The sequence below is a fragment of the Protomyctophum parallelum genome (genome assembly GCF_964188405.1).
Source record: "Protomyctophum parallelum genome assembly, chromosome: 11".
In the NCBI taxonomy this organism is placed as follows: domain Eukaryota; kingdom Metazoa; phylum Chordata; class Actinopteri; order Myctophiformes; family Myctophidae; genus Protomyctophum; species Protomyctophum parallelum.
In genome coordinates this window covers 38,735,595-38,741,697 of record NC_139707.1, presented here as the reverse complement: position 1 = coordinate 38,741,697, position 6,103 = coordinate 38,735,595, and positions in this window count along the sequence as shown.

Here is a 6,103-nt window from a genome sequence, read left to right as displayed (position 1 = left end):
ATGAAAGCTCCAAATGTCTGTTGATAACCATGACAAATGCGAAAGGGAAATAGAAATGTCACATTCTTGTAATCACAAACCGTTGAATTGTTCTGAAGTGTTCTTAAAGGTTCTATAAACTCATCTGTGTTTTCTTGCTTTGGGGAAAACTGCTCTCTCGTGCCGTTTTAGGGTGGATTTCTCCACCAAAAACGTTTGTAAGGATGACTTTAATTGCCTGCGTTTTACTACTGCAGAGATACACAAGCCTACTAAAACATAAACAAGCTGTCACTCCACCAGTGCATGCATGGTGACAGACAGACTCTCCTCTTTCATGTACTTAAAAATCAGTGTTAATTTAACTGAGAGTGTAAAACATACTCCTACTCAAGATCTAGCTCTGCAGGCCCACAGGTGCGGAAGGAAACACAAAATAGACTACACAGCCATATACCGGTACCCTACTTTGTCTCAACAACAGTGCTACAGTTCGTATATTATGCCCCGTTACAGCCGCCGCACAACACTTCCATTGTTTCTGTGGATTAGATGGTTTTCCACACATGCACACACGTATATAATTAGGTAATATGTTCCGTACAATAGCCAGTGCCTGTCAGCGTATGGCTCTGTGTGTTGTGAATGAATGGAGGTGTCTGTCTGACACGGCGCAGGGAGGGGGAAGAAGAAGAAGAAAGAGCCATGGAGGGAGGAGGAGGAGGAGGGAAGGAAGGCCTAATTGCAGGCTGTAGTAGTGATACAGGAGCTGAGGAATGTGTCAGAGAAGCAGATCCCGAGCAGATCTCTGATCTGAGCCGAAGACTGTGTTGACAGACACATAAACGAGACGTTGCCGGGCCAACCATACAAGGAGAAGATGTTCAACTTGTGGGTGTCCGGACTCCGACGGAGTGAAGTCATTTCCAGTAGGCATTAAATGAGAGGATATGTGGGGGTGTGAAAAGAGATTAGTGCGAATTATGGTGCCTAGCTGGTTAAGTGCAGGAGGCTCAAAGAGGATCTTTAACACTTCACACTATTTCCTTTTAAGTACACTCGGCTGTGTTTTCTTGAGAGCACCCTGCTTCATGCCACTATATGGTTTTAGTTTTTTTTAAAGTGAGGAAAGGACGAACAGATCTTTTTTTTTTTTTTGCAACATATACACTAGTATACTATAAGCCAAGAGGAAGATATTGAAGGTAGGATTTGGTCACAGGCCAGCAGGGGTAGCCAGCCTACATGTGGTGAAAGAGACTGGGGCCTTAACTGCTTGCTGATGTTACACTGATTTGAGTGACCTTACATTAGTGTGAATCACCTGCCGCCTGGCATCATTGGCGGTGGATGGCCACAGCAGCAGAGTGAGTATCCCAAATGCAACTTTGACCTTAAAACATGATGACCACAGAAACCCCAGAACAAGGAGTCTGACGTACTGTAGAATTACACCGAATTAAACCCACGTTATAATGTCACACCGTCTCACAGATTACTCAAATTCTGATGATTGTTGTTGTGCAATGTGCACTGCGCACATGTCTCAATTATATAAGTTAATGTAAAGAGATCATTGTGTAGAAATCCACTGGTCAGCATTTTCAAGGCAGGAGCTGACCATAATACCAACAGTGGGAAGTCTCTTCTCTCTCTCTCTCTCTCTCTCTCTCTCTCTCTCTCTCTCTCTCTGTGTGTGTGTGACATCAGACATCAGATAGGCTGAGACCCAGCTTGGCTGACTGGCTTGGAATCCCCCCCCACCGCCACCCCCCATCCAGGGTCAACCAGTGATTCAACAGCCCTATGACATCACTTCCCTCCCTCCCAGCAACAAACGACTGGGTTGTTGGGAGAGTCCACTGGATAGCAGAGGGGGGGGGAGTTGAGTCAAGGCCATGGAATCCATGACATACAGGGCTTTGTGCTAGAAAGGGGAAATCCAGCTACATCATCTCTACAGTACATCGGCTTTTGTTTACTCGCGCCCGATCAAAATACCCTTTTGCTTTTTAATCGTTACGTTTAAATCACGTGGGCTTTATCCTTATAGACCTACGTGGGTGGGTGGTTAATCTCAGAACATAGAGAGATCTGGGGATAAAGTGAATGACCAATGCACTGTAGTACGCTGCGATACAAAGGCCTTCACAATACAGAGTCTACAGAGTTTCTACTACACAACCAACGTTTCTATCAATGGCAGTTGCTTTTGGTTTTAATTGAATTAAAACAGGGTGTGTTCTCCTATACAACTTGGCCCAAGTAGGCCTATTTATCTCTTCCACAAACCAAATTATTATTATTGTTGTTATTATTATTATTATTATTATATGTTGGACACCATAAACAATAAACTGCACTGGCCTGATAACGCAACCGTTTTGACATGTATGTGCGGCCATGTTTTCATTTTATTGGGCCATATATCAAATATGACACCAAATCAACATGAAATATTTCCAACTGATTTTGATTGTCCGTATAGGCTACAACAGCTAGCTATAACCTTATTATGTTTTCTTTTAGAAATATTTTCTTACACATCAAGATGAAAAGATCATTATTAGTTTAGTTTAGTTTATTTGCACAATAAAAACAGTAGGTGAGAAAAGAAACCCAGGGAGGGCTTATATGTGGTTCTCACCAAAGATAATATACAATTTAACAAATAGTAATATACAAATAGTAAGACAAAGTAATAAAACATAGGTATGGAAAATAACAAAAACAACAAGAAATACATTATTTACACTTGTGAAGTGTGTGTGTGTGTGTGTGTGTGTGTGTGTGTGTGTGTGTGTGTGTGTGTGTGTGTGTGTGTGTGTGTGTGTGTGTGTGTGTGTGTGCGTGCGTGTGTGCGCGTGTATGTGCGCACGTGTGCGCGTGTCTGAGTCCGAGTATGTCTGAGTATGCACAATAAGGCTACATTACGTTAGAATCAATTGGAGAGGGTAACTTCAAGAGGCTGGCCCTCAATCTATGTTTAAAGTTAAAGAGTGAAGATGCAGAGTTGGCAATAAGTATGTGTGAATTCCAGAGTAAAGAACCTCTGACTTTTATATATATTATAACCCACCTATCTCTCAGACTCTCCCCAGTCAGATTCATCAGTTTGAATGAATGTAGAATTATGTGCAGGATGTAATTTGTATATATGTGAGGGTACTTGATTTATCGGAACTAAACCTTTTTTTTTATATTTAATTTTAAAATAAAATAACCTCTCACACTTAGTGTATATGCCAGTGTGCCATTGCCCTTCCCTGTGCCAATGTTGGCACAAAATAATACATTTAAGAAGTAGTGAAAATAGCAGATCTACAAGTTTTTTCACTATAGTTTGGGTCCCGGGGAGACGTCAAATTCCTCTTTTGGGAAAAAGGTTTGGCATAAGCACTGTTCTGCAGGAAGGGACAGAGACGTATCTGTTCTCCCTGAGGAGGCTCAGGTGGTCCTTCAACATACGCATAGCGGGCTGTTGCACACGTTGTAGCTGTCAGTAGCAGTCAGTGTCCCCTCCTTTGCCGTGGCTCTGTGTGTCGGGGAGCTAACACCAACACAAGGCATGCCAAAAAAACGGAACAAGCTCCAAGTTCCGTTGTTGGCGTGAACAAGGAGGTGGTTGTGGAGGAGGAAGCTGGATGCTGTCCTGGGCGAAGCCCACACATTCCCTTTATGATGTGCTAGCAGGGATGAGGAGCACACAGTCAGCCACAGACTGATCCCTTCAGCACACCACAGAGCAACTCTAACAGTCCCTTCTGCCAGTATCCATCAGACTCCACAACTAAGTGACGTTTCTGGCCATCCTGATCCTCATGCACCAACTGCCTATAGGTTGCCTTTGCCAGAAACACCCCTGTTTTGTTCTGTTCTTGGATAATTGACTGTTTTCTTTATTCTTATCTCTACAGCCTACAGGCGTTTCACACTTTACTGCTGTTGCTGTTACAACAGCTCAATTTCCCGACAGGGTCAATAAAGGTTTATCTTATCTTATGCCATGTATGTTATCTTAAACAATAATGGCTCTAGCACAACTAGTTTGAAGCCTGTATTTAAATAAAGGCTGTTTACATACAAATTAGTTTTTTCCTCTCTCTCTGACCTTCAATGACCCTTGAACTTTGACCAAAACATATGCCTCAGATAGGATCTACTGTAATATACTGTAGGAAGTTTCCTGCTCCTGTTTGACTAGGATACCATGTATTGAAGCTTTGCAGACAGTACAAAGATACAATACATAATAGTATACATTAGGCCTATATAAATAAAATTGTTTTGCATTTGCTTTGCAGTACAACTAACAAGTCAATTAAAAATGTTCATTCGAAAAACTTCAACCAAGAATAGAGCTGTTAATTAGCGTCACACGTTAGGTTGTCCCTAAATAGCAAGTAATTCAAGTAATATAATTGTACAAGGCAGGCTATTACATAATGTAATAATGTCACAATACAATTCATCAAGTGGAAAATCTAATCACACGCATACGTTTGCACCTCGGAAATAAAGTGTGGTGTTTTCTACCCTCATGGGGTTTAACAAAGGAAAAAGAAGCTTACGCCTACTGTACTCTTCAGTCAATACAACACCTACACGCTTATTTCTGGACACGATTTCTGTTTTCCTAACATCCCGCACGCGAGGCCTTGTTGACAGTGAGTCCCTTAATCTATGTTTCCCCCACCTATAAACACGTCACCTTTCCTGTTATGTCTTCACTCCAATACATATTAGACACATGTTTCTTTTTCTTTTCTTTTTTTTTATGCTGATGTCATGGTGTCGTCAGAGCAAATCGTGGAGCATATCCTTAAATCCTGTTGATTTTATTGGCAACGCGGAGCAGAGCGATCCCATTAGAGGAAACACCTTTCAAGAACTCGAGGAGAGAACTCATCTCCACTCCACACTTGACGTGTCACCACTATTAGCCTCTTGTTTCCAGGAGTGACCGCAGGCTGTTGTTGTAACCACACAGTGGTTGGTGGTAACCATAGTTCTCATCTCCAAACATCTTGCGCGCGGGGCACTGTATGTGTTGGCACTATGCAGTGTGTGTCAGTGTGCGGTGGGCACTCTACACGTGTGTGTGCATGCTTTTTGGGTGAGTTGTATGGGTGTATGTGATGCGTATACGTGTGTGTGTGGGGGGGGGGGGGGGGAACTCGAAGGAAAGGGTAATTTATATAAGATTCAGCGATAACGTTACAATTGGTAAAAGATTTCGGAAGTGGGTCCCGGTTAGGATTACAGTAGGCATTTAGGGGTTAGGTTCAAGGTTGGGTTCAGGATACAAATACATTTTTTTTTGCATAAAATAGGCTTTTAACATCCTCGCAAAGTGATAATTGTGTGAGTGTGTGCGTGTGTTTGCATGTGTGTGTGTGTGTGTGTGTGTGTGTGTGTGTGTGTGTGTGTGTGTGTGTGTGTGTGTGTGTGTGTGTGTGTGTGTGTGTGTTCAGACAGTGGGGATGGAATAATAGCCTATAACTCTGTCTCTCCCACAGTCCGGCTGATGGACACACACTGACCCGAGCCTGGCACAACGAAACCCATCAGCGTGGGAGACAGAGTTGAGGGAGAGACAGAAAGCACCGAGGGAAGCACAGGACAGGCCAGAGGGTTATAGATAAGAGCACTGTTCAGGAGGAACAGCTGAATCCAGTCTAAATAACGGTTTGTTTATCCTATAAATGACAGGGGTGAGATGAGAAAGGGGACCTTGGGTGGAGTGGGAAATATCTTAGTCAAGAGGATTCCTGCCTGTGTTTCCCAATTTCCGACAAAGTCTGTTTTGACTGGGTGATCGGAAACAGCAGATGGAGCTCAGCCGGGGACCTAGAGACGCTTGCAAATAATATTATGTATTATCTGTGAACGGGGCAAGTGATTCTGTCTGAGTCACAGAAACAACATCGCAATCCCACGGCCCGCCATTCACTGCGGCCCACCGTTGTTTTCCACTGCGGTGCGGTGAGACCGGAGCCCAAATATAGTCCCGCTTCATCCACATAACTGATCGATTACGATAAGCACATCCGCCTCTAAAAGATGTGTCTCGTCTCATCTCTCATCTGCCTGCACCCACTAACTTACTAACCCACAGGCCTGA